The 11,696-nt window shown below is 40.1% G+C and overlaps 1 long non-coding RNA gene across 1 annotated transcript; it reads left to right on the top strand.

Moving 5' to 3' along the window:
- Window positions 1–7,588: 7,588 nt before the first annotated feature.
- LOC123962660 lies at window positions 7,589–11,245 on the top strand. The gene is made up of 2 exons (XR_006823034.1): window positions 7,589–7,620; window positions 10,943–11,245. It is a non-coding gene; the product is annotated as an uncharacterized LOC123962660 (long non-coding RNA).
- The last annotated feature ends 451 nt before the right edge of the window (window positions 11,246–11,696 follow it).

The raw sequence follows: 11,696 nt of genomic DNA, 5'->3' as shown, positions 1-11,696 counted from the left end.
TCTACATGTCTGCATCAGCATCTGCTCGGTATACAGAAGAACTACTCTGGTCCTTCAACTCTGACATTAACACTAGACACACACACACACACACACACACACAAAATCCTTATGATCAGCATGTTCTTGCTATGTGATCACATTCATTTGTATCCCTTTCATCAAAAAACCTCCTCACACTCATGTATGCAGACACACCCGTGCATCTCACTGTCACACACACACACACACACACACACACACACACGTACAGTACATGCACAACTAACCCTAACTGTTGCTAAGTAAACCTGCAATCAGAGGCCTCTGCAGGGCTCCTGTTAGAGAGTAATGTCTCATTTGATTGGGCACTCTATTCACACAGGACCTTCATGCTGTGTGTCCAGCCAGCTCTCAAGGTTAACCGCAGAGATTCATAAGCAAATTATTGCACCCTATTTACCAACAAATCAGCAGTAACTTTACTGCAGTGGCAATTAAACAAGTAGTATGTCTAATTAAGAGTATAATTAGAGGAAATGGATGTAGATAATCCTGTCCCCCCCCCAAAGCCTCAAAGCCCACTGTCTTCTGATTGGCCAAGACCTGAAACATATTACCAGGCTGTTGTCGCTGAGCGGTAAGACAGACTGAGCATAGCTGTGGAGAGCAAATGACCATATATGGAATAGGCTCCATCTAGCTCCCTGTTTCGTCAAACGGAGATGTTGGTAGAAAAAGCTGTTGAAAACAGACCATTCAGAACAGGAGGAAATCTGAGGTTTTGGCTCACAGGGGTTTATTTTAAATACTTTTACCTCATTATTTGAATCTTTGGTCATGTTTAACATGAACATCCAACATTGTAACATTGTAGATAAGTCAAAGCATAATAGGTCTTCTTTAACTTGCACTGTGCACCTAGTGACAAATATTGAAAGTGCAAAACAGTATGTTTATACATAAAGATAAATGTGTGATAGAGTTTTGTTTGGCTAAAAGTAGGAATAAAACACCACAGGGCCATTGTGAAATGCCATTTTATGCTCTGTATTGCTTAATTTGTAGCACTTGGTATTTGTTTACTTAACATCAAAACAATTCCTACTCATTAAGCATTTCATTTTTTCTTTAGCATTGTGTTTGTGAAAGTTCACCAGTTTAGAAGCTCAGAGCTGTAAAACATCAGTCCCTGTAATTATTTTAACACATTTCAACACAGTGAATTAAATGCTACACACGTTCCAGAAAATTGTTGTGCAACTTAATGATAAAATAGAATTCAGCAGGCAGACCACACTGAGCTCAGGATACAGCGGAAGAAAGACGGAGTCTGTGAGTGACCTTGGAGTCAGGCAGGAGGAGCGGTTGCAGAGGTCATTGATATGCACAGCCATCGCACGGACGCTCACTGTGTGTGGTGGTGTGTGTGGTGATGCGTTTCATCCTGTTCTCCGCTGTGACTTGCATTAGAGATGTAATTGATTATCATATGAATTCCATTCCAGTCATCAAATCCCAAGATGATTTAGTTCTCTAATATTATATATCCACAAAATCCTCACAAAGTACCACATTCCCCATCTTGTGTCCCTCTGTCTAATCTGTAAAATCTGCCTCAAGATAGCAGCACCGCAAGAGCAAATTTGGATCAATCTCAGGACTCAATTATCCCACCATTTGGTGCTTCACGACCCGAATAAACATTTTGTCACCAATCCATATGTTATTATCATCTACCAAGACTATCATAGACGCAAGTAAACACACACATACACACACAGCAACACAAAACAGCAACAGCAGCTTCTAATTGTTCGACTGTAGACTTGACAATGGCCTGCAGGCAAAATGTACGCATGTGTGCCAACTGTCAGCTCAGAGAGAGAAAGTAAGGATGTGACAGTAGTCTCTGTCACGATGCCATCAGATACACTGTATGATGTTTATAACTGTGTCGATCAAATGAAATTCATCCTATGAGAAAGCACGTTTGAGGATGACAAAGTATTTCAACCTCAATAGCATGAATGACTTATATACAGGTCAACATGTCTGCATGAACATGCAGTATGTACTGAAAATGTTTGGGTTGAATCAGATTTCATTCGTTTGGGCTCAAATTGAGCAGGAACTCCATAATATCACTGGAAAGTTTCATAATCAGGCCAGACTTTATTCATATTTGGGCCCAGAGAAAGCCATTGGCCCTCGAGCGAGGTTGAGGCTATAGTCTGAATGAACAGTGACTTGCAATTTTACCATCATATATTGATATTGATCAATGAATTTCAGCACTGACATTAGTTATATATTATCATGGCTCAAGGAAATATAAGAGAACATCTCACTATTTCAGATATTGCAAATTGGATTACAGTATATTCTTTGGCGGGGACGAAGAGCAAAAGTGAGAGGATGAAATCATATTAAGAAGTAATGATAAGAAGAGAAGAAGAAACTACCTTGTGCCTTCAAAAGTCCAAGTTCACAATTTAAACAGTAAGAGTTGGACTTGTTGATGAATATTTAGACACATTTCATGTCATTAATCCCCAAAAAATATCAATCTACATGGTCAAACTTGCACTGCTTATACCATATTCAACTTAAAATCATGCTGTTTTCCATACAAATTTAAGTGTCTTGACACACAAACACCAGCATTTCCACATACACGACATACTGTTAAGCAGTGACTGTAATCTTTATGAATTGTGTAAATCAGATTTTGAAGGAGGAGCATCGAGGGAGGGACATGAGGTAAAGATACTGGGGGAGGTGAAAGGGACAGGTGTGTCAAAAATTGTACTCCTTTTCAGACTGATAATTCTAAGTCTACTGTATGTGAATAAAGGTCGATAAAGCCTCTTAGAAATCAGAGAATTTCAACTCAGAATTTGCCAGAACTTGCCTGTGAATTATCACGTTTCTACGTTTTCTTTAGGATCAAAGTAATCCAGTGATAGTTTTCTACACAACCATGGGTATATTGCAAACAGGAACTCCTAATAGCTTGGCATACTTTTAAAGCTGTGATCCTTAAGATTTTAGTCCCGGTTGATTTAGCAACTCCTGTGGTTACTGCTGGTAGGTCTAACAGCAAGTACGGTTTCATACTACAGGTTACAGAATTCTTGGGCCAGCAAAAGAACTACTGTCATAAAGGAGTCAGGCAATAATTGGATTTTTTCCATCATTCTGTAAGCAACCATTATCTGATTTTATGCTGCACACGACATGAGTCTGCGAAACAGTTGGTTACCTCACTGAGAAGTTGAAGGTGTATAGTCCATCACCTGTAGCTCTTCATCTAACCCCTAAAATCCCCTGACTCCGGCTACAGCCCTTGCCGGAACTAATTGCGGCCATTATAGTCAATGCTTTTGAGTAAGCCAGATGCGGCCGTAGCGCGTCCCAGAAATGTCCCAGAAGCGGCTCTCCACTCCGCTCCACAGAGAATAGGTAGCAGGACTACTTTTACCGCTAGCCGCGTCAAGCAGCACAGAGCAGATCAAACCAGGCAGGAAGTCTGACACAGAATGGCATGGACAATAAATTTTCAAAATAATTACCCTGTAGGGTGTATAAACACCTTGTGGAGACTCCCGATCGTAAAACAACAATAAACATGGTTAAAACACACACAAAAGGAAATCCTTTTACTATGTAGCCTACTTAATCACAGAAGCACAAAATGCAAATACTGATTACCAAATCAGCAAAATCTAAACATGTCAGCAAAATCAGGCAGGCATAATGCTCTGATTCTGGAATGCAGCCTGAAGTTGACGGAACGAAACAGGGTCACAGAGAGCTGTGAAGAAGGTAGTAGAAGCACAAAAATGTCAAATTAATAACAAGTAAATTATGTGGGGCAGGCTACACGGTCCACTGCTGAAACGCTTCTTAGACACCTCCAGTGGTCCATACCGGGGTATGGACGCATCAAATCTGTGGCGCAGCCGTAATTCCTGGCGTAACAGTTCACTGTTGCTGCACCTTTTTGTTCCATTACTCCCTGGAAACTGGTCCGCTGTCAAAAAATGTTGACCATTGTCTTGATTACTACATGCATTTTTTAACAACAAAATGCATTGTGTTTGTCAGTTCTAAGGTCACTAACAAACACGTTACATTTCCTCTGAATACTTCATAAGAAAGGTCAACGCCTGTTTTGCCAGTTAAATGCTTTTAATGTTAAGCTGCAGCAGTAGGAAATGTTTGGTTTGCATTAGCGGTAACTTGGTACAGCATTTTTTCCAGGAATGTCTCCATCGACACCCAGTTCGTAGTACTGTATAAAGTATGAAGATTGCAATACTTAACATATGTGTACATAATGCATTTAAATACATTAATTTAAATTAAAATATTTGTCTTAGTTTGAAAACACTTGGTGTAGATAGAACAACACATTATATTATGTTAAAATTTATTTAATTAACAAATCTGAATGTAGTGTGAAGTGATAATTCAAAGTTTAATTAATCAAGTACAAATAATTGATAATTGCTCACAACCACTGTTCAATTTGTGTTCCCTTTTATAAAATTGTTGACACAGCAAAGCTCTGTGTAGACCAAACAATAGATTATATTGTCATTGCTTAAACTCAAAATGCATTTGACCAACAAAATAACTGTATCTATTCTATCTTCTATCTATCTATCTTGCTCCAGTTCAACCACCAGCAAAAAGGTATCTCCACATAGTCTTATCTTAGGTATCTTATGAATCTTTCTAAAAACCCTAACACACGAAATTCCAGACGATATCGGCTTGCTGATGAACAAATCCTCTCAGGAGTCTCCCCAGAAAGCCTCAAAATGTATATTATATGAGATTATGTAGCCACCTTGAAAGTAGAATGATGGGGCTGCAACAGAGTATGATGGTGCAGTCAGTGCCATTAAAACACTGTCTATCAAACTGCTTTCAAAGCCCTATAAACTTTATATTCTTTGGGTTTGGGGCTGTAAGTAGGATAAAATATTATTTTAAAGATTTCAGCATGGGATTTAGGAAATTATAATGGACATTTTATTGACCAACTGATTAATAGAGAAAATATCTGCCAGATTAATCGCGAATAAAAATAATCCTAGCTGAAAACCTTAAAATGCAAGTGCAACTCTGAGTGTGTGCACTTCTACAGACTGTGACAGAGCATAATAAAGCCTTTCGTTTGTGCCTTTGTTAACAAAAGAGCTTTTCTTTTCATAGCTCATTTTAAGGTTTGGCATGTTTTTTGTTCACAAAGCGTCAAGTGTGTACGTGACTGTGAAAAACTAGATAAAACAAGAGACAAAAGAGTTGGAGACAGAGGCAAAGTCAAGTAAGGGAAACAAATCCAGCTTCAAACAAGCTGGGAAACAAAGCTTCGGCAGCTGCCCAAACCAGGCATCTAGTAGCCAATCAGCCTGCCAGGCCTCTCTCCTCTCAGTCTGAGGCTGGCAGCAGGAACTGGCCAAGCAGAGAGATAGAGAAAGAATGAGAGACAGACAAAGAGAGAAAGAGAGATGGAGTTTTCATTACACAAAAACACTTCTCCTCCCTCTCTTGTTTTATCCCACCACAGAGCGATACTGTGGGTAAAGGTGACAGACATAGATAACTGTATCTCAGGCAGACTGCACAATTACTCTGAATTGTATTATTGCTACTGACAGCCACATATTTGTAGGAGGAGATACAAAGCAAACGCATCAGCTATCACCACTGTGTGTCGTGTGTGTGTGTATGTGTGTGTGTGTGTGTGTGTGTGTGCATGTAGGTGGGTGGGTGCTATCCATCTGAAATTACAGGAAGATTAAAATTAAAGCTTGTCTCCCTCTAGCCAGCAAGCTCTCTGTGTCTCTTTTATGCTCTGTCATACGCACACACACATACACACACACACACACACACACACACACACACAATGACAGCACTAATCAGCCCTCTGTCAAGCCCATTAGGTCCCACCCTTAATGGGGAGATTGCCCAGCTTGTGCCCTGAGTCGGGCCAACCAAGTGAGCTAATGGTGTGCATGAATGTTTGTGTGTTGTTTCCCTCCTCTGCGTTGTGCTGCATTGAAATGACAAATGTCAGACTTCCCAATGTCTCTACTTAAAAAATGTTTCTATTATGTTCTCAGGGTTCAGTCAGCTGTGCTCTACACTCATCAGAAAGCAGTGGGCTTCCCTGACAATCTGCTATTCACTGGAGCCCCACTGTATCTTTTTGGGGGGGATTGGCAGATGAGTCACCACTCCACAAACACTTCTCTTTAAAATGTCTCTCTCTCTGTGTGTGTGTGTGTGTGAGTGTGTGCATGTGCGTGTGTGTGTGTGTGTGCGTGTGTGTGAGTGTGTGCGTGTGCGTGTGTGTGTGTGTGTGAGTGTGTGCGTGTGCGTGTGTGTGTGTGTGTGTGTGTGTGCGTGTGTGTGCGTGTGTGTGTGTACTTTCATATTAAACATTATATTCTCACTTATGACCGAATGAGTGGTATATTTAACTTGTGAAATTGCTTTTCAGGATTTCTTAAAAGTGATGTTAATTGGGCCTCCTCTTTGCCACGCACGTGCACGCACATGTGCGCATTTATGCACAGAAAGAAGAAGCTGCCAGTGAGATTGGCGCTCCCCTGTGAACACAAACAGGCAAGGTCATTGTAGTAAAACTTAATACCGTTTCTCACCACAAAACAGTGTCAGTGTGATAGTTAACAGCAAGGTGTTTGTTATTATCTTGTCTACTCCTCCACCGGGAGAGCCACCCTCTCCCTTAGTGCAGTCAAAATATCCTGCCATTGGCAGGCGCCTCATTCTATCACGCCAATGTGACCACGCACACAAGCGCGCGCGCTCAAGCTATATGTGCCCAATGGGGTGAAAGTTTTGTACCAAAAAAGCACAATTGTCAACTTTTTCCCTAACAATCACATTCTCACACGCTCTCTTTCTATTTCCCTCTCTCACACGCAAACTGGCACGCGCTCAGCAACAACACCACCCTCGCGCAGGTAAGTCCCACAAACTGCAGTGCGGCAGCGGTTCGCTATTTTAAGAATCATTTTTACATGAAGTGGATAAATATTTAATTCCCGTTCCTTTCCCGGCCCCCAGAGCGAATAAACGACGGATGGTAAGTTGTTACAGCGGGACCAACAGTCTACTCAGCGACTCCATTTAGCAAAAAAAAAAAAAAAAAAGACTCCAAGATTTTTTACCAACTCACATACACACACACGTCGACACCAATAAACAGCTCAGTCACACGCGCTCCATGCCATCAGCAACAAAAACAAGTGAATCCCTCTTTCTCTTACCTCGCCTAAACATATTGGCAGCGGCTGTTTGGACAGTCTAGTAGTGTCTGTGCTGAAGTAGCATCCTTGTGAGGATCCAATCCTGTGCTGCTGTTGACTAAATTGTTATTTTGATTCCCTTTGACCGCTGGCAGGCAAGCTGTCGTCTTGTCTCCTCGTCGGCTGTTGTTTTATCAAGTGAAGACGGCTGGAGGAGGAAAAGGAGGTGGTGGAGGAGGAAGAGGAGGAGGCGGAGGAGAAGGAGAAGGGGGTCGGATATGAGGATGAAAATAGAAGGTCCGCCACCGGTAGAAACGAAGTTTTCTCGTCCGCAGTTGTTAAGAAAAAGGTGAGGAAAAAACACCTTGTCCCGTCCCAACACACTCAGATGTGTTTTAGTGATATTTCAACTCACCGCCATCTGGCGTTGGTGAATAAATAACATGCATTCTGACTTTATCTGATGCCCAAATATTAAGAGAAATATGCTGCCAAGAGAGGATTCAAAACAACCAATAAACCAGTTGAAAGTTCCTTTATGTCTTCATCATCATCCTCCTGTCAGGTTGCAGGTCAGGGAGAGTCTAAAATGTGCTGTGTGTGGACCGTCAGTATGAGTCAGTGCCGTCTACTGTCTCTGTTACCGGAGAGCTCCGAGGCAGTCGCTTCAATCCCCCTCCCACAGCGAGATGTGACTGATGAAAGCAAAGCCAGAGCATCTCTCTCTCTCTCTCTCTCTCTCTCTCTCTCTCTCTCTATCTATCTATCTCTCTCTCTTTTCAAAATCAAATAGGCTATGCTGTATTGGTATAACAGGCAATTCGCCTATATGTTGATGAAGCAGTTAAAGGTTCCCATTAAAATCCTCCTTGTTTCATTTCTGGCACCCTCTCGCTCTTCCACTCATGTCCAAGTCTCTACCGCTCTTTTATCTCCCTCATTCAATTTAACTTCAACAATTCAGCATGCCTTAGGAGCGTGAGTGTTGCATAAACAATATTACCAAAGCCTCAGTTACAATTCAATTACTCCCCTTCCATTCTGATCCCTCTTCTCCTCCCTCTTGCTTTCACTCATTTACCTTTACTCTCTCCCTCACTGGCTCTCAAATTCTAAATTGCTTTATTTGGCATGGCCATAATTAGATTAAGTACAGTATTTCCAAAGCATGTGTACAAGGTTTACAATGTAAGTATAATAGTTAAGAATTAGAGAGCAAGATGGTAGCTTTCACCATAATGAAAGAAAAGAATTTGCTGCAAAGAAATCATACCAAAAAAGGAGATTGAAGTATTTGAAAATATAATGGTGCCATCTTAGAATAAACGAGATATAAAAATCAAAACGAGGAATTTTGAAGAAGATCAGTACAGTATTGTGTAACATTAATTACATTTACTCAAGTTCTTGTGAGTTTACCCATTTGATGCTACTCTATACCTCTACTTCACCACATTTCACAGAGAAATATTGTACTTTTTACCCCACAACATTTATCTTATAGCTATAGCTTGCAGATTAAGATTTTACATACAAAACCTTTATGATCATCTTAAAAAAATACTTTGTATTGTTATGGATTGAACTACAAGGCACAATATAAAATAGTTAAAATGAGCCCCACCTCTGCCAGATGCAACATTAAAATGTTACCGTAGTTGGTGTTAAGCTAAAATGTTATATAGCTCTCTGAAAGGGCACATTCTTAATTTCACTTTTTGGGGTTTTAGTTTGGTAAACTCAGTAAAGTTGTGTCTTTATTGGGTGTAGTAAAGCAAGAAAAGTTGCTTGGTCTCTACTTCTTATTGTTGACAGCACTGATGCCGGCTGTTGTCTCTTGGTTGCCAGGTTTGTCTGTGGCCACCAGTCTCAATGGCCAGGTTGTGGTCACTCATTCTGAATTTACTTCATGTCTTTCTCAGTTTCCGGTCGCTCACCGTGGGCAGATGGTATTGTCACTGCCATTCTGTATTGTCTATTTAGTGCTAAATAACACTGAAGTTTATTTTGAATTTCAGCAGGACTGGCTGATATACTTTTCTTTTATCTTTGGCTATAATTTGGTTGGTTCAGATTGCGCGAGGCTTGTGTTTTCTCATTCTATCATATCCAACGCTTCCATCTGTTCTCCAGTTTTCATCCTAAGTTTAAAATTTAATGAACTTTACTATGAAACTGCCACAGCAATTACCCGCTGTCAACTCATATTTCAGTGATGTTGACACCTTGTATCAGGGAGTGCTCCTGATTGTGTGTTTGTGTGCATTTGAATGTGTAACAGAACAGTATAACAAAATTGTTGCAATCATGTGAGGAGTCATGAAAACGAAAACAAACAGGTTGATGTTGATCAGAGTAATTAGAGTTTTTATGTGTTTCTCAAATGGTTTCCCCTTTGGTTGTGGCACGCACTGATAAATTTAGCTGTCTCTGGGGAGGCTTTTTTCTCCAAGGAGGCATTGCATTTTGATTTGGTTGGAAGAGGGATCATTCTCTTTAAATTTCAATTTTATTTTTGTGAAGAATTTGGTCCCTTTCTGTATCATATTTGCTACACTGGAGCAGAAAATGTTTGTCATCTCATTTTGAGGGCAGAACTGACACATCCTGCCTCCTCTCAGCTGCCAGCTTTGTCTTTGTGTCGTCCAGTCTTTATGCCCCCTGTCTGCTTGCTCTCTCTCACTTTTTGTTTGTCTCTTGATGAGTGGTTTTATTGTGTTTAAGTTGGGACAATAAAGGTTTTAGAGTCCAGCATCTATTCTGTTCTCTCCCTCTCTTTACTTCTGTTGTCCCACTCTGTTTTCCCTTTTCTCTGTTTCTTCAAAAGTGTTCACATATTAATACTGATGTTTTAACTGATGTGCCGTTGCTGGAGTTCATCAGTTAATGTCCATTTCCTCATAAATTGACACTTTTACCTGGCTGTAATCCTGACGTTCATGCCTTCTTTGGACCATCCATCAAGTCTTCTTGACCACTTAATATTTATATATGTCTTTTCACAGAATGTATGCAGACATGAAACATGAAAGCAGAAAAGCAAGAACAATAATGAAAAAAACACTGAGACTATTGGTCTAGGACATGTGTACCTTTTATGTACTGCCCAGACAAGGGGTTTAGGAGTAAAAGACACCTACAGTTACCTATATGATTGTCTTTGAATCATACCTTGTGTTCAGCATCAGATCTGAAGTGAACTGTAAGAGATGAGAGAAAATCTCACAAAATATGATGAAACTGTCCCCTCTACACATTGTATCTGTTTTTATGGAGCGAATAATTGAACTGAAATCAAATGTTTTCAAAGATTCATTATAGCTCATAGTGTTACTGGCTAATGTCAAATCAACCGCAACTTACATTTAATGAAGCAGGCTGATAACATATATTCATCTATCAGACTGAGCCTTGAACCCTAGTACCTATAAACTATCTGGCTCCTCATCATGCAAACAAGCAGAGAGAGCATGCCTTGTAAACTCATGTTACAGCAGAGAGCTAACATAATAATAATAATAATAATAATAATAATAATAATAATAATAATAATAATAATGATATAATGCGAAGTTAGCAAGTTACCATTGTGACTAAAGTGTACTGGATAGTCAAATCTGTGCTGTAAGGTGCTTTAGTGTCACATTCTGTCTCTCTGTCTCTCTCTCCAGCCAGACTCCCACTTCTATTCATGGCAGTTCTTTACCTGTCCCCCAGATGCCCTCAGACTTTTCCACCCGCCCCAGTCACCTGACTCCCTCATCCTCCTGCTAACCTGTTTTCACTTTCCCTTGTCAGCCCTGCAGTACATACTCTGGTTTTCACCAATTCCCTGCCAGGTTGTTCCCAGTCACACAAGTTTCTATGTTGCAAAGTTGCCATGTTTCTCATGTTGCCTTCACCATACCTGCATGTACATATCTTCATTGTGGCAATAAATCACTGAATGGGGCCAGTCTGCCCAGTTGTCTGCATTTGGGTCCTCCTTACTTTGTTGCAGAATATCACTGCCCATGCCAAATGGTCTTTGGCTGTGGTCAAAAAGTAAAAAAAAACTTCCTTTCCTAACCACTTTTCCTTGACCTCGAAGAAAAACTTCACATATAGGGCACATAGGGTTCATTTAACCATCAATTACTGTATAGGAATAAACAACAAAATAGATGGTTGTTAAAAATGAAAACAAAACAAATAGGGTTGAAATGTTAAAAAGAATAATGAAAAAAATCAATATACAGGAAGAAGAAGTTGAGCCATTTAAATAATAATTAAATAAAAATAAGGAATTGAGCAAGGAGTTTCCTGGTATGGTTGCTTTGACCTTTTTTATACATTTGTGAAGTAGAGAAAAAAAAAATTCATTCCAAAACGTTGGGGGTTCAGTGAAACAACATTTATGTAGCCCTATATAGTAGTTTGTTATGA

Source organism: Micropterus dolomieu, linkage group LG23, assembly GCF_021292245.1.
Source record: "Micropterus dolomieu isolate WLL.071019.BEF.003 ecotype Adirondacks linkage group LG23, ASM2129224v1, whole genome shotgun sequence".
NCBI classification, from domain to species: Eukaryota; Metazoa; Chordata; class Actinopteri; order Centrarchiformes; family Centrarchidae; genus Micropterus; species Micropterus dolomieu.
The sequence above is the reverse complement of the archived record's forward strand: the minus strand, read 5'-3'. Positions and strand labels throughout refer to the sequence as shown.